At 47.3% G+C, this 18,025-nt stretch overlaps 1 long non-coding RNA gene and 1 pseudogene across 1 annotated transcript in view; one reads left to right on the top strand and one right to left on the bottom strand.

The window, feature by feature from the left end:
* Window positions 1-7,328, top strand: part of LOC146006935 (uncharacterized) — a 28,604-nt gene extending 21,276 nt beyond the window's left edge. The window contains exons 5-6 of the long non-coding RNA XR_014444133.1: window positions 6,625-6,712; window positions 6,795-7,328. This is a non-coding gene — a long non-coding RNA (uncharacterized LOC146006935). The remainder of the gene's footprint in view (window positions 1-6,624; window positions 6,713-6,794) is intronic.
* LOC146012735 (U2 spliceosomal RNA) lies at window positions 2,605-2,824 on the bottom strand (annotated as a pseudogene).
* Window positions 7,329-18,025: the final 10,697 nt, after the last annotated feature.

The following is an 18,025-nucleotide window of genomic DNA, read 5'->3' as shown; positions in this document are numbered from 1 at the left end:
ACATAGTAAAATACAATTTAAAAGACGGGTGATAAAATTAATTTCATAACTGGATACTGGGATAGGCACATCTATAAATTCCTCTTATTAAGGAACCTGTTCCAAATAATGGACTAGGTGCTCCATTTACTTGGACAGTTCAGTGGACCACTCACGATTGGAGGGAAGAGTCCTGCGTGAATTTGCAGATTAAATGATATTACCCCATAGAGTGGTGCAGACGGCTTGATGTTCTTATTTGCTGCCCAGTGGCTGAAGCTTGCGGCAGGTTACCAAAAGTCCTGGTTCAGGAATCCAAAATAATTGTAATCCACAAGTGGGAAGATGATAGTGGAGTGGGGTGCCTGTGACTGACGCGTTTCACTGGGGGACTCCCAGCTTTTTCAAAGACCTTTGAAAAAGCTGGTAGTCCCCCAGCAAAACGCGTCAGCCTATTAAATCGGACCAAATCGGCTGTCCCTGACATGCCATTGGGTCCGATGCGCGGTCCCGTGTGCATCAGATCCGAGCAGGTGGTCGGACCTGCTGGCCGCCCGACCTCCCTCCTGGTGGCGAGATGGGCGGGAACAGGGACGCATGCGATCCATCACACCAAATTGTGACAGATCGCATGCGCCCCTGCCGGCGGGAAGGTTCCGGGTGGATTGCAGGGTATCGAGTGTCTGTACACTGCTGCGAGACATCGCAGCTGTGTATAGGCACCTTTAGTCTAGTAACTGGACAAGACACTGTGGTCCTGACCAAAACTGATAATTACCGATTGAGCATGGGCAGCTCTTTTGGTACTCCAGTCATCAGTTCCCAAGTGCATAAAATACACAAAGATTTCATTATTTCAGCATTCATTTTTAAAGTTTCCCCAAACTGATACACTGGGCCTAATTCAGACCCATTCGCTAGGCTGCACATGTTCACAACATAGTGAACGGGTAAACACCACCCAGTCAATTGCCTGTCTCCCCCGCTGCGTAAATCCCCGCATTTGTATGCAAGTGGATATGTACTATTACACTGGCCATCGAACCATTTATTACCCCTTCACTAAAATTCAGTCTAAACTGAAATCATACATTTGCGCAAATATATGTAACTAATATCTCTCAATTCTATTATCATGTAGTGTTCTAGGCTGGATACTAATACCATTTAGTGAGCTGAGGGAATCTATGTTTTTTTTTTGCTTACCCAGTAATACACCTCCCTTTCATGCACCTGAGTGGTATTACTAAACTAATTGACCATCTGCCACTATATATGTGAGTGTGTGTGTGTGTGTAGGCAGAAAGCAGCCTGCAGTAGCGCATGCAGAGGGGGTTTCTGAGTACCCAGAAAACCCCCTAGGAGTCTAAGGGTCCTCAGCTGAAAGCTGAGGGTCCCCTCTTTCCATGGGTATAAGAATTGTAAAAATCGGCCCTTGGTAACCGGAGATATCTGACTTCAAAGCAGTGGTCCCCATCCATGCCTGTTAATTGTTATTCCCAGTCAGATATTTCAGGTTGTGTATGACTTACAGTTTTTCTGAGGGTATATTCCAAAAGTTGGGACTCTCTCCCTTTGAGTTTGAAGAAACTCAGGAGCCCGAGGTGTGCTCCCTACCACCAGTGCTGTGCCTAAACACGTGCAAAGGGGGCCGTGCGATCGAAATGGTACATCTCCCGAAGGAAGCGGGGCCCGTTTTTCCCCTAACCCCTCTCAACCATAAGGCCGAAGAGGGGAAAATAGGGAACGGTGGGTCCTCTTCGCCGAAGCTTAGAGAGACCCTCATTCCTCAACCCCCGGAAGGGTTAGGACGGTGGGTCCTCCACACCCGAAGGTTTGGAGAGACCCTCAGTAGACTTCCCTCTGCCTTGCGGCTCGGGGTCGTCCTCGGGGGGCACGAAGCTCTCCCCAAAAGGCGAGAGCTTCGGCACATTGGGGAAATGGAAGGCCCGAAAGGGTCGACCACACTACCCAAAAAACGTGACAAACTACAAAAAAACAAGGAACGTGAAAAGTGACAAACGTGAGAGGGGAAGAGAAATAAATAATAAAGATACCTCAGCCAGGGTGGGGGTGTGAAAAATTGTCCTACCTCATCCAAAAGGACGAGGTAAGGACGTGAAGCGTCGCCTGAAGGGAAAGTGCGCAGTGCAAGTGCTTACTAGTGCATGGTGATTTTGGGATCACCCGTGCATGTTCGGCACCCCCGAGTTTCCCCGGGGGCACAGTGCAGCCTCGGACTCCAAGCAACCGACCGATCAGCGTCCGACCAAGGTTTCTCTGTTCCCATCGTAGGGCATTTTCCAGCCCCTGGCATGGGAATTGGTACTCCACTGGGCTTGTCGACTGACTCCCTTAGGGGCTGCGACCCCCTCGGAAGAGCAATCTACTCAGTCTCAGTGTTTCTCCGATCCCAAGTTTAAGGTACTAAGCTGGGCCTTTCGCGGTCTCCCCATCAAAAGCTACGAACCTCTGGAACAGGAGCCATCTACTCAGTCCCAGCCTTTCTCCGCTCCTTGGGAATGGATACTAGACTGAGCCTTTCGCTGTCTCATCCTTCGGGGGCTACGAACCCCGTCAAGAGAGTCAAACTACTAGGCCCAGTGTTTCTCCCCCCCTCTTACCAGTGGATTTACAGAAACAACACCTCCTACCAAAGGCAGAGGTGAAGGTACTCAGCCAGACTTTTCACCACTCCCAGGCAAAAAAGAGGGGTCCCACACCCTCCGCCCATCAGAGCAGCTACTCAGTCCAGCCTTTCTCTATTCTCTGCCAGAGGCCAGTCCATACCCACTGATAAGAACAGATACTACACTTGATCTTAGCCAAAAGGCCGAGAAGCGATGTATGAGGAGATGGTGGTGGAGGGAAAAATGCCTCCTTCGCTGAGGGAAGGGATGATCACGATCTCTTCTGAACGTGGACTACAAGATCCTCGCCAAGGTACTGGCCAATAGGCTGAAGGCTGTCATCGGACAGATTGTCCATCCGGATCAGACCTGTGGTATACCAGGCCGCTGGATCGCAGACAGCCTTGCCCTCCTCAGGGACACGGTCCATTACGTGAAAGATCGTAATGTGCGCACGGCCCTGATCAGTCTTGATCAGGAAAAGGCCTTTGACCGTGTCTCTCATGAGCTGATGGGTAAGGTGCTGCGAAAATTTGGTCTTGGTGAATTGTTTTGTTCGTATGTTAATCTTATGTACCTTGATATCTAAAGCACGGTGTTGGTGAACGGCTGGAAGGGACTCTCTCCCTTTGAGGGACACTAGAAGCTTGTCTCTACTATTCGCAGAACCAGCGATATCAGCCTTCCAGCAGCTGGTTACTGCTCCAGCTCCACACACCTGGTATGTAGTTTTATATACTCGTGGGCAGATTGCTCTGCCTCCTGAACTCTGATCCCATAGTCCCCAATACCATTTGGTAGGTGGGATTCTCTAGTTTTTAATTCCATTAAAATCTAAGAAATCTATTTCCAGGAACTGGAAATATCTTCAGTCAAGCAAGCTGTCCTCCCACCAGAAAATAATGAATAATGAGCCCACTCCACTATACACCCCTCCTCTGCATATTAAACATCCTCTACCACCCTGGAAGTTATGTATCAGGGCCCCTTCATTCAGCCCAATGCCCCCTTCTCCCACCCAATCTCCCACCATCTGTGCAGTAAAGGGGTAATTAGTAGAAATTACTGATCCAGGCCCTACATGCTGAGCGGTTGATATAATACCCCCTGCCACTCGTAGGACATCGGAGGATCGGTAGGGGCCCCAATACATTGCAATGCCCAGTGGTCTACACTGCTGTTGATGCCCCTGTATGTATGTATGTATGTGTATATATATATATATATATATATATATATATTTTTTTTTTTTTTTTATTATTATTATTTATATACATTTGGTCTATCTATAACTGACCCGGCATATACTGGATCACCTAAGTGTCCATCTCCATGCTTTGCTCCACCCCTCTGGAAACCCCCTTCTGAAAATCCTGCGTTTGCCACTGAGCCTGTATTAGGAGGAGATGCAGGTCCTTATATGCCACCTGGAGTATTATAGGGTTGTGTTAAAACTGAATATAGGGGCAACAAACCAATTTTATAACATGTGTCACACTTCTCTGTTGTCTGATGTCCATGTTAAGTTTGCTGGTGTCTCAGGGTGTGAGATCTGTGGCAGCGATGATAACATACTTACCTTTTGTCTGGCTGCCCTTTCTGGGAGGGCACAAGGGAAGCTTAAACTCAAAACAAGGACTCATTATCATCCATAGTTGCCTACTATGGAAAGGGGGGCTGAATAGTTTGTACTATGCTGTGACATCTGTATGCTTCAATGCTGTAACCATACTTGCTTATGCTGATTACATTGGTACCTGCTACTAAATAAAGACCTAGACATCGGGCGGTATTCAATGTGAATACCGGCGACGTGCAGCGAATCCTGTTTAGGATTCGCTGCACATTCGCCACTAGTCGCAGCGTTCCGGAGCCTCGCCGGCTCCGGTATTCAACGAGTCAGGGGCTCGCTGCCCCTGACCGGCGAATATGAGCTCCTGCGGCGAACGCCGCAGGGAGCCTGAGGGCGGTGGCAGGCAGGGAGATGGAAGTCTCCCTGCCTGCCCCACAACGTTTGTGGGGGGGAGGTGGGCTCCCCGGGTGCCAGGCAGCACAGGCTGCCCCCCGGGGGTGCCAGCAGAGGACCGGGCATATTCACTACACCCGATCATGAATATGTAATGATCGGGTGAAGTGAATATATGAATATCTAATGAGCGGCTCTGCTCCGGCCCCCTGCTGGCTGGTCTGTGTAAAAAAAAAATATATATTTTTTATTCAATATATATTCATGTGCTTACAGCACATGAATAAAAATAGCATGCCCCTCCTCAGAATAAAATTCCTGATATTTTGACACCAATTGTAAAACACAAAACACTTTATTTTAAAAGTTCACCTTCCACTTCACCATAAAAAGATAGCGATTGCTACTCGGTGAATCATGGCGAAAAAAACCTTGAAATGTATTCGCCATCTGGTCATTGAATAGGGTGATTCACCGTTTTAGTCAGAAATTCGCCTTACAGCACAAAATCGCCATAAAAACCTGGCGAATCAGCCTCATTGAATTCCCGCCCATCATCTTATCCAGCATATGTGATTCCTTGTCACTATATCTATCTATCTCCCACGAGATGCCGGCACACTCCATTCAATCATCAATTGCCCAGGTGCTGGTATAAGAAAGTCTTACATATGCATGCTGTGATACCGCACACTTGGGACTTGGTTACCCCTCGCTTCAATCAATGGGCAACAGTCAATTTTTGAAAAGTTTCGGGAACCTTTAATATCCCGTCCTCAGGCTAGATGTACTCATGTACTGTATTTCTAGAGGACGGAATATTAAAGGTTCCCGAAACGTTGCAAAAATTCATTGTGTAGGACTTGCAGTGAAATGGGGTTCCTTGGCGATGGTCTGCAAGCTTAAATGCATTGATCAATTCATGAACTAAAACTCCATAATTTATTGAATTGATTATTTTAATGCTAAGGTGAGTTAGTTTGTTGTAGTGAGTGCTGGGCCCCCTGTGTTTGTATTTACTAGAGTGTGTGGTCACAGGCCACTGCACCCCAACCTGGGAAGTGGGTGCTGTTTGTACCACATTTGTAGGACTGGCGAGTGTGTTGGTACTTGTGTGTGTGTGTGTGTATATTATATATATATATATATATATATATATATATATATATATATACATATACACACAGTATATAGTGACTGTAAGGGCGGTTTCACACACTCCGGCTCCTGCCGGGCGGCGAAAACCTGCACGGCCAGGAAGCCATGCTGCACACATCAGTTTATCATGGATGGGATGGCCACAGCCCGGCAGCCGTCCCTTCCAGTGGCGGGATCCGGCTGCAACCGGACGGCCGGGCCGTGGCCGTCCCATGTAAATGGACACAATAGTGTCCATTCACAACTACTGTGCACGGCACGGCTTCCTGGCTATGCAGTATTTCACCATCCGGCAGGAGCCGGACAGTGTGAAATAGCCCTTTGAGTTAATTAGTCAATAATATAATATTTATTGATTAATTATCACCAATAAATGACAGAACATCCTAAAATGTATCAAATTAATTAGCTATACATTGGTATTTATAAAGTGCACACACGTATTGTAGTCATTAAGCATATGGGCAATCGGAGTGATTTCTATTATGTCCGTTAATGAATGTTAGTAAATGGTCCCGTGTTCTAAATAAGTCACTGTTGTTAATATTATTAGGTGACACAGTGCCCAGATGTTTTGAATACTGTATTATTGCATAGTTGTTGTACTGTTATGTGCTGTCCATTTGTTTAGGTCTGGCCAGACAGTTTAGACCAGTGGTCAAGGAACTTGGTCCTCATTACCCCACACAGTGCCTGTTTTGCTTGTAACCCAGCAGGTGCACAGGTGTACTAATTACAGACACATTTTATAAGGTCCGCAGGTGGAGTTAATTATTTCACTTGTGATTCTGTGAGGAGACCTGCAAAACATGTACTGCATAGGGTAATGAGGGACGAGTTCCCTGACCACTGGTTTAGACAATGGTACCTTACAAATTGTATTATCCGCAGAGTTTCAATCCTCCCAGCTGCTGGTGCCGAATAACCTGTGAAGCAACTTTATCCGGTGTAGAAGCTGAGAGCAGTGGCCATGTCTGCTGTAGGTATCTGTATGGATCTTTTTACTTGTGCAGTGCTGAGTGATGACCTCTAACGCGTTTCCCCGCTGTTTGTACTTTCAGCGTCTTCTTCAGAATAACCCCCTGTGTCTGGTCTTCTCCAAACACAAGTGATGACAGCTGCTTCCTTCCCTTATGCTGGGAACATACCAGGATGATAATGGCTCCAATCCCCCAATGTTGATGCATCGTGCAACTGATTGTATAGAAAAAGAGCAGAATCGTACCTGTTTTCAGTACGATTCCAATCTGATACACGCCCCAGCCGAGTTGGATTGTAGATGTTACCTGCTGCAGTAAAAATCCATCATCTACATTGGATTGGTTACAGATCGTGTACTCCAATCCATCGTAAGACCATTGTGCGATTTTGATGGAAATAATTTCACAAGCGCATGTTCATGGTTGTCCTGGTGTGTACACTACATTATTTTATCACAGTTTGGAGGGGCAGGGCTAACGCATCTAGCTCTACCCTATTCATGTCCCTGTAAAACCCACATTGTGTCATGAAGGGGTGGGAACTAATGGTATGAGGTCAGGGGCGTAACTATAGCACCGCAGCCCCCGCCACCGCAGGGGGGCGCTGTGCATGTGGGGGCGCCGGGGGCTGCGGTGCTATAGTTACCCCCCCAATCCCCCGCAGACTTACATAGCTCGCTGGTCCCGGTGGCTCCGTTCTTCTGATAAGGACCACCACAAAATGGCCGCCCCCATATAGCACACTGTTCTGTGAAACTGTCTGCTGTATGGGGGCGGCCATTTTGTGGTGGTCCTCAGCAGAAGAACGGAGCCGCTGGGACCAGCGCAGCGCGATAGGTAAGACTGCGGGGGAGGGGGTTAGCATAGGCAACGTCGCGGCGGGGGGGTGCTTGACGGGGCGGCGGGGTGTGGGTATGGGCGCCCCCCCTAACTGCGGGGGGGCGCCCAAAACGTAGCTACGCCACTGTATGAGGTGCCTGCTCCATCAGCAATCTGTAGCAGCTCCTGCAATCAAAAATTAAGTGGGAGCAGTGGCGTAACTATGGAGGGTGCAGGGGATGCAGCTGCTATGGGGCCCGGGCCCTTGGGGGGGCCCCATAGCTCAGCAGGCAATCCCCTGCACCCTTGTACTTAAGAAGTGCCATAGTCGCAGTGTCAGCACTGACAATGAGCAGCGTCATCAATGAGCAGCGTCGTCACATGCCCCCTCCCCCACCAGCGGCAATGCTTTACATAACGGAGCAGGGAAATGAATGCTTACATAATGATCCAGCCTCCTGTCTCCCCACTATGATGCTGCCGGGGCTTGACGTCACTATCTAGTGACCAGCCCCGGCGCGAATCACGTGGCACCAGCGATGTGTGGAAGAGGAGTGGGAGACCCAGACAAGAGCCGCATGTAGAGGAGGATCTCCGTCCTCTGAGTGGTGGAGACACAGAGCTGTCAGTTGATGGTGACTCTGCACGGATGAGAAGAGCCTCCTCCAGTGCACAGGTACACAGCATCAATCACACTTTGTGGTGAGCGGTGGACAGGACAGACTGAACGGGGGTCAGTGGGGAATTGAAAATACTTGATTAGGAGGTGAGCCCCTTTCAAGGTTTTGCTATGGGGCCCAGAAGGTGGTAGTTACGCCTCTGAGTGGGAGAATGTATCGGTATTAGGGTATATTCAATGCCCTATGGTGAGCTATGATAATGAGCAGTGCCGATAGCTCGCCATCATAGCCCATGGGTCAGTATTCAACTGAACGCTCTGCACTCAACGTTTCCACCTCGCTGGGTCTTTTCAGCAAGGTGGAAACAGCGAGTTTGGCAGTCAAGATGGCGAGGGTCACCGCTGTATGCAGCCGGCTCAATGCATTAGCGGCGAACCTCGTCGTTTGGGGGAAAATTTGCCGTCATCTGCAATTTATCCCATGTAATTCCCAGGGAGCTGCGGGTGCAGGAAAAAAAAAAAAACCTGAACAGTGTGTGGTCTGGGCTGTATGAAGCACTGGGAGGCTGTGGGTGAAGCGGCAGGACGGGCAGTCCGCAGTGTCTGAGAAATGCTGAGCGGACATTTCTGACATTGGCGGCAGAATTAGAATTTTTTTTCAAAAGATATTCTGGCCGCTGAGAGTTCTCTCTCTTTCAGCCAATTAGTTACAATGCAGCGAGGCGCTGATTGGCTAAGAGAGAGAGAGAGCACTCTCAGCCAATCAGCGGCAAGCAAATCTTTTGATTTTTTTTTATAATTCTGCTCAGCGCTTCCCAGACACTGCGGACTGCCCTCACAGCCCCTGGGTGCTTCACACAGCCCAGACCCTGCCCGCCCCTTCACATAGGTTTGTTCCAGCAGTGCTTTACCGCTGGCACACACCTATGGATCGGACCAACACATCATGGTTGCTAAACAGCACCTGCAATGTGCCGCTGATGGGTCCAATCCAACAGATTGAACCTGCAGCAAGTTCAATCTTTAGGGTCCGACCTGATGCACACAGGACTGCGTATCGGTTCAGATGGGATGTCAAACACATAAGATTTGGGCCGATTTCTCGTCACGATCAATCAGAATTGGGCAATATAGGCCCAAATTGGATAAGTGTATGAGCACCTTTATGTGATTTTGTGTGCATCCAGATCTTACCATCTGGATGCACAAGGGTTCATCTATTAGTCTTCTAATGTGATTAGCAAACATAATGTACCATTATCACTGGAGTGATAGTTGTTGGAAATGGGCCTATATAAACCTATGTAGATATTTCTTTAAAAACCAGATGCTTCCAGCTAGAATAATTATTTACTACATTAACAAAGTATAGAGTGTATTTCTGATAAATTATATTAAATAAAAATAATAATATAAATAATGTGCTCTTAATTGAAAAAAACTGCTCTTTAAAAAATAAGGACATTTCTAAGTGACTTCAAACTTTTGAACAGTAGTGTAAATCAGTAACGAGCAGTGCTATATTTGTAGAAAAATAGGACCAGGAACTCTCTGGGAAGGAGCAGAGTGGGCGGGATGTGAGCGGAGCTTTTGTGTGGGTAGGGCTTCAAACAGTGTGTATGGATTTAATTTTTTTTTTTTTTAAATGTCAGCATTTGGGCTGTGGTGGACTGGCAGAGGGGGGCACAGGAAGACTGGCAGTGGGAAGCACAGCAGGACTGGCAAATGTATACCCCAAAAATGTATATATACACACTGTACAAATCAAAACCTAAAATGACGGTTTATAGTATGAGCTCTTAGAACAAGTTATTACAGAAACCTTAATACAGGACATACTGGGCCTTATTCTAGTTCACTCTTAAAGGCAAATTCCTTCTTAGCTGGATAAAACCATGTGCACTGGAGGGGGGCAGATGTAACATGTGCAGAGAGATTTAGCTTTGGTGAGTTATTATGTTTCTGTGCAGGGTAAATACTGACTGCTTTATTTTTACACTGCAATATAGATCTCACTTTGAAGAAAAACCCCACCCAAATCTAATTCTCTCTGCACATGTTACATCTGCCCCACCTGCAGTGCACATGGTTTTGTCCAGCTAAGAAGGAATTTACCTCTAAGAGTGAACTAGAATAAGGCCCACAGTGCTTTAAGTCAGCTAAAAATATAAATAAAAAAGTATTAAATCCAATATGGAATTTTCTAGTAGTAGCCCATACAGCTTCGCACCGTGGTGCCCGATATGTCCCTACCAGAGTAGTGATTTATATGGCGACACCACAGTAGTGCCCTGCATGTCCCACCTCAGTAGTATTTACTGTGGGTGCCAGGTCCCATTAAGGACTCACCACAGCTGGAAGGGACAGCAGAGCAGCTATTGTAATGACGGCATCTGTTGCAGATTTGTACCCAGCACTGGTGGGAGGCTGTGAACTCAGTCACCTGCTGGGCTTGCTGCCTTGATCGGGACTGCTGCTCCTTGGTGGCAGCAGCGGCAGAAGACAGGAGAAGGGAGCCTGGATGAGTAGGGTGGGGGGAATGCAGACAGAGGAAAGCATCAAAGCACAGAGCAGTACAGAATGGGAGCCAGCATTTCAGAAGCTTACCTGGCTGATAATAATAGGGTATGGGTAAAAACCAGACCCGGACAAGACCCCGGAATGCAAGACCGGACATCAAACTCTGCATTCCGGGGCTTGTAGTGTCCGGTCCGGGGGCTGTCCTGTCTGGGGGGCTGCCTGTGACAGCTGTCACCAGGGAGAGGAGGAGGGAGAGAATAAAAGCTCCCTGTATGGTCCGGGCATGTAGCAAAAACTGGAACGGTCTGGACCACACAGGGAGGCTGTAATCTCCCATTCTCCATGTCCCTGGTGAAAGTTATCACAGGGACCCCGGACAAGACACCCCCCAAGCTCTGGAATATAGAGTTTGATGTCCGGTCCGGTGTTCTGTGGTCTTATCCAGGTCCGGTTTTTACTTAGTCCCATAATAACATTAGCCTGCCACAGCATCTCTGCTACTCATCCTTAAGGAAGAGGAGGCACTGAGCTGAGCTAAATAGTAGAGAAGCCATTCATTGGCAGCATGCGGTGCTGCCCTTCAGGGCCCTGCGTCCAGCTCCATACTTGCCAGCAGCTTCCCTTCCCGTCCATCTTGTACACAGTAGCCAATAGGCTCCGTGTACAGCATACGTATCCTGGTCAAATTAATTGGTATTTGTAGCCTGGGTAGGAGTGTCAAAGTTGAGGAGCCTTTGAGGTACCTCAAATCCCGGACCTGCCAGAGATCTGATAAGTAGGTGAAGAATAGTATAGGCTTATCTGTGCTGATGGCTCCTATGTCTAAATAGCGGGGTATCTGGGGTCCGATCACTTAAGTCAGCAGGCAACGGGGTCTTTATCAGGGGCCTATGTGACAAAGCTGGTAGTGTGGATGGCAGCAAGAGGACCATCAACAGGGTGGTCAAGTCTGATGAGTAGCGCCAGTCTTCTCTGTCACCACAGATATCAGGGCTGAGAGGGCAAAGTGCAACTCCGGCACTCGCTATAAATCGGGGGGACTCTTATGGGAGCTGCCGCTTAGTAGAGAGGGTAGGCAGGTACCAGATAATGGCATAGCTTATCTCCAGTCACAGGGAACCTGTCCAGAGTGTTGCAGAAAAGGGGTGGTCTATAGCAAGTCCCTAAAAGCAAATAAAGGTGGTGGCCGTCTCTTCTAGAAAAGCCCTGGGGATGGTCTGGGGTCTGCACTCCCAGCAGAAATGCAGGATAATGTGGGTTGGAGTCCCTCATTACTGCATTGTGCCTGAGACACACAGAGGGAGGCAGATGAAGTGGGCATGACGGGACGCATTTGAGCTATGCATGATGCACTTGAGATCTGGAGCCTGCGCGGCTGGACGATCCGCAGCGCGCAGGCAGGAGAAAGGTCAGTTGGGCAGGGAGGGCATCAGCGGCAGGTTACCGGACAGTCTGTCTGTTAACTGGCGGGGCAGGATGACCGGGTCGCCGTGGATCTGGTCCTGGCGTACGTCCAGCTGGCGGGGAGGTGGCTTCACTGAGGGTGGAGGCCACAACCCACAGGGTGCGATTACTCTCTCCCCAGCTCCACAGCGCCTTCCAGGAGCACAAAGGAGATACGTCCTGTCTGCTGCCTAGCCATGCCACACCCCTGTAAAGCATACATATCAGGACGTACGCCGGGCATCTCCTTGCCTGGCTGCCTGAAGAGTTCGCAAGCACCCACTACAGACCCTGCTAGAGGTTCCGGAACGCCGTTCCCAATTATGTACTTTTTCATCTGAACTTCAGGAATGGCGTTTCAGACCAATCCGGCAGAAAAATAGCCCTGGTAACAAGAATGATTTCTGTATTAAATGTTAGTCACTAGAATTATTCCCGCATTGATATTGGTCAGTAGAATAGTTCATATATTGTATATTGGTAACAAGAATGGTTCCTGTATTCTTTATTCATCATTATAAGGGTCCCTGTATTGAATAACAGTCACTTTACTCTGTATGCATTTTATAGGGGACACTAGAGTAGTCTTTATCATATGGGCCCATAGCTTTTTGACGTAGTTTTGCATACGTTACAATAGATGCCTAAAGCAAACACACATGGGGGAGGGAGCAGTAAGTTGGGATGGCCATCGGTGCAGTCACATTGATTGTTGCCATCGATAGCAAAACAACAACCAGCCATCTATTGTCATAAACTATGTGATGGCTAACTATCAATAGTTTTTGCTATCGATGATCATCCATTATCTTTGACTGAATGGCTCGTGAGCCAATCAGAATGTAGGCAGGGCCGGCGCCACCACTAGGCAGCTCTAGGCATTTGCCTAGGGCGCCGGCCACTGGAGGGCGGTACTGAGCCGCCGAGGAGACCAGGAAGAAAGCTGCAGCAGCATGCGGAACACCCAGCTAGGAATTCAACCAAGCAGGGAGCTGCCAGGTGAGTCTGTATGCCCCCCTCCCTGCATGGAGCCCATTGCGGGACAGCAGCAATGTGCTGCCCCCCTGCTGCTCAGCTGCAGAGTGCCCCAGGTGACCCCCCCCCCACCCGCCCGCACCCCCCCTCTCCACCACTACCGCGCCCGCAATCCCCAGGCTGGGTGTTCCACACTTGCTAGCTGCTGCTGGTGCAGTAGCAGCTTTCTTCCTGGTCTCCCCTCTGTGAGCGTGGCGGGTCTGGTGCCCGCTAGATAAACACCCTCCCTCCCCCGGCGGGCGGGCGAGTGGAGGTGGGGCAGGCGATTTGGGGGTCGCCTAGGGAGCTTTCAGGGCTTGCACCAGCCCTGAATGTAGGGGCAGGGCTTCTGTGTTGTCAGGGGTGGAGCTATGCTCCATATCCCGGCACCTTGAAAAAAAAAAGAAACATCAGTTCTCCTGAGTCATCAATGTAGGGAAACCATCTGGTTCTCCCACATCGATTGCAAAAGTATTCAAGATCGGTCAGAAACCATCACTGATTTCAAATCATTGATGATCAATGGCCATCCCTAGCAATAAGCTGAAGTTTTGCCTTGCACTGGCCCTGCAAAGCCTTGAAAAGCCTTGCACTGGCCCTTGGAATAATCAGGAACATGAATGAGAATACCAATCTTTCAGATGCTGTACAGTTGATTGTTTAGCAATGTTTGTCAAGAATTATAATTTGGGTGATTTCCATAATGGAAGATACTAGTTCAGAGTAACTATCGTACTGCTTGATTATTTTTTTTTTTGGTACTTGTGTATTTTGGCGGCGCCCATCGCATCGCATACCATAAGGCATACGATGGTATGCGATGCGACGCGATATCGCGCGATGCTGTACAATGTCATACAATTTTAAAATTGTATGACATTGTACATGGCATACAATGCATACAATACATTGCAACGCGATTAAACATTGTATAAGCACCCTAATGGGTGCTTACAATGTGAAATGCACCCCCCCCCCCACTATAAACGTGAACCCGAAGCGTGGCGAGCGCACGTCGGCGTGGAGTTGAGAATAGAAAGTGTGGCGAGCGCAGCGAGCCACCGAGCTCGAAGCGTGGCGAGCGCAGTGAGCCCCGCGAGGGGACGCGGATACCTGTGAAGCCCGCGAGGGGACTCAGATACCTGTGAAGGTATCCGCATCCCCTCACGGGGCTCGCTGCGCTCTCCACGCCGACGTGGATAATGGGGGTATGAAAAGGTCGGAGGACGCGTACCGCCGCCCCTCGCGGGCTCGCTGCGCTCGCCACGCTTCGGGTTCACGTTTATAGTGGGGGGGTGGCGTGGGGGTGCATTTCACATTGTAAGCACCCATTAGGGTGCTTAAAAGCACCCTTTATGGTGCTTATACGATCTTTCATCGCATAGGGGGCAAAAATCGCGTCGCATCGCATGGTACGCGATGCATGCCATGCGATGCGATGCGACGCGATATAAACATCGCGCGATGCACATCGGGGGCGCCGCTATAATACACAAGTACCTTTTTTTTTAACTGTGTATACTTTAACAACGAAAAAGACAACAGCAAAGACAATGACGGCATATGCCAAGTGTGTGTGTGTGTGTGTGTGTGTGTGTGTGTGTGTGTAAAAATAAATGTAGTAAATCTCCTTTTTAAGATAGCTCTTGAATATCATAGCTTTAAATTAAATCAATTCCTAATATAACTGTTAAACTGAGATTGCAATTGTTATTACAAAGAAAGTAGAACCTTTAGCCAGCTCATTGGGGACCTGAAAGTATATATCATCATATAAAGGAAACAGTAAATCCATGACTACTGTAGTCTCCTTCTGTCTAACTTGAATTTGAAGAAACCAATGTATGACAGTGTTTAGTTAGATAAGTGTCTGGGCTGTGTGGGCAGAGGGGCACACACACCTCGATCTCATCATTCTGTAGCCCGAACCATGACACACAGTCTGTCCTGTAGTCCTTCAGGTACACTTTGTCTCCTTCGTCAGCGTTGGCAAACTGTTAATCAGTCAGTGACAGCATAAATAAAATTAAAGGGTTTAATTAAAAACTAATGAACAAGCGAGGCGAGAGTCCCAGATTCTTTTGGAGCCAGCACATAGGCCCTGAGTAATTAAACTGTCACAGAAAATTAGATGTGGAAGCCAAGTCAAAAGCTACAAAGACTCAGGAGCTTCATCCTGGTCTGCAGATCAGCAAAGTGCACAGGATACTGGCTGCTGAAGCTGCAGGAAATGGCTCTGGATGTTTTTGACATGTTCATACTTTTCAAAATAGATTATAGCTTATCTATGCACAGTGACAAAGCCTGGTCAATTAAAGTTTGTAACCACTATGGGGGAGATCTAACAAAATGTGGACAGAGATAACCCATCAGCTTCTGTCATTTTACAGAAACAAAACAATAGTCCAGCCCCTTAAGGGGTGTACACACGGAGCAAATTGGTGCAATTTTCTAAGCAATCTGACTAGATTGCTTAGGAAGTAAGCACAGATCTCTCTGTGTGTATGCCCCTATGAGAGATTAAATATCTCTTGCTAACTAAGTCAGTGCATGCAGTCACAATCTAGTCAGATTGCTTAGCAAATGACTGCAAATCTCTCTGTGTGTACAGAATGAGAGATACTGATCACAATCTCTCATTCTGAACCATTACCCGGCCTTTTTTTGCTTAAGCAAAATTGCTTGGCAAAATCGCTTAGCAAAATCACTTAGCACAAATCTCTGCATGTGTATGTGCTCCCCATGGGAGATCTTGACACCAGCAAAATTGCTTAGCAGAATAGCTTAGCAAAATTGCTTAGCACAGATCTCTACGTGTATATGCCCCTTTAGTCTTACTCCCCAGTCAGCCCCAAATACATGTGTGATAATTTAAACACATGGTATTGGGACAAAACGAGGAAGGAAAAGAAGAAAGGGCTGAATATTCGGGCGCACAGATAAAATGAATATTAGTTGTTAATCAGTTAATGATTGAAAATAAGTGTTGCTTGCTGCTCTCAATAAGGCTCTCTGTATTCCTTAAATTGCTACAACTGTACACAAAACATAAGAAATAGAGAGCGCAAGAAACACTCAAGGCCAGATGTATCAAGCTTCACAAAGTAATAAAGTGGAGAGTGATAAACAGCTAGCCAATTAGCAACTACCTGTTATATTTCAAACTCAGCCTGTAACATGGCAGGTAGGAGTTGATTTGCTGGTTGTTTATCAGTCTCCATTTTATCACTTTTTGAAGCTTGATACATCTGGCCCACAAACTTTAAAATTTAGTATTTAATTATAATATAATGCACACAATAGAGCATCAATAAAAATTTATTATACACAAATACATACATGTAATAATTCCTAAAACATCCAATTAATAACAAAGAATATAAGAAGGCCGGTAACACTTAACCAATTCCTGCCAATTGGTATATTTCAATAGACCCTAAGATGATATGCCCCAATAATCAGCTGTTTTATTGATTACTCAAAGTCTCCAATCCACATAGATAAGGTACTTCCAACCTTTGTGTAGAAATACAAACAGTCCAATCGGCCGATTTTTAAGTTGAGAGGGCAGTTTGAGCTGTAGCTTTGTGGCTACACATGGAGAGATAATCGCAAGCAATTTATTGAGGGTACAATATGGAAAGGCACCTGTGTTCTTATACTGTGTGCACACAAAAAGGATGGAGAAACGCGTCAAGAGTACTCTATCCGTCACCATGGTGACTATATCAACTACGGAAGCCTGTAAGGATAAAAAATCAAAACTGTGTAAGCGTATTTAAATAGTGCTAAAATGTTGACTTAAATATTGACATTTTAAGAGTATATTTAAAAACTGTATGTCTAAAACATGGTAAAGGGGAATTAAACTCACCATCGGGTATCCCCTTGATCCCACCTGCTGTTGATACCATTAATTATCTAACTTATCTATAACCTTATCTTAATAAACTTATCCTAAAATAAAGACACGACACAAGTGCTGGCGTTTCAAAAACAGAATGTCAAATTTATTTGACAAGTTAAACTAAACTAAGACTATGAATGGTGGCGGCACCAAAGAACGGTCATTATAGGAAGGAGGGGGTTAAAGATCACTAAGTCATACATACAACGCTGGATGACCACTCTCCCTGGTCGACCACCAGGCCTGGTGGTGACGGCCATCCCCCGGGCAGAAGCGTGGCCCATGACAATCGTTGTCGAGGGAGAGTGTACCCCACTACCTACACACATACAGAGTTCTTAAAGCATGACCGTTCTTTACCGCCGCCGAAGAGGAAAAGAAAAAGGGAAGGGTGGGTGGGGCTTCTTGGACAGGGGCAGATCACTCTAACAGCGTGATCCTTCCTACCCTGCTTGGACCCTCCCCCCTGTCCTGATAGGCCTTATGCCCATCCTCATCAACATAGTCATGTGACCAACAGCATGGTGTACCCTAAGAGAACCCTTAGTGGTTTATGTCCCTTCAGGCTTAATCAGCCTTCTGTGTTTCTTAAACTCACCATCGGGTATCCCCTTGATCCCACCTGCTGTTGATACCATTAATTATCTAACTTATCTATAACCTTATCTTAATAAACTTATCCTAAAATAAAGACACGACACAAGTGCTGGCGTTTCAAAAACAGAATGTCAAATTTATTTGACAAGTTAAACTAAACTAAGACTATGAATGGTGGCGGCACCAAAGAACGGTCATTATAGGAAGGAGGGGGTTAAAGATCACTAAGTCATACATACAACGCTGGATGACCACTCTCCCTGGTCGACCACCAGGCCTGGTGGTGACGGCCATCCCCCGGGCAGAAGCGTGGCCCATGACAATCGTTGTCGAGGGAGAGTGTACCCCACTACCTACACACATACAGAGTTCTTAAAGCATGACCGTTCTTTA

The sequence above is a fragment of the Crinia signifera genome, chromosome 6 (genome assembly GCF_055691185.1).
Source record: "Crinia signifera chromosome 6, ASM5569118v1, whole genome shotgun sequence".
Taxonomy (NCBI): domain Eukaryota; kingdom Metazoa; phylum Chordata; class Amphibia; order Anura; family Myobatrachidae; genus Crinia; species Crinia signifera.
Note: the sequence above shows the minus strand (reverse complement) of the source record. Positions and strands in the feature narration are given on the sequence as shown.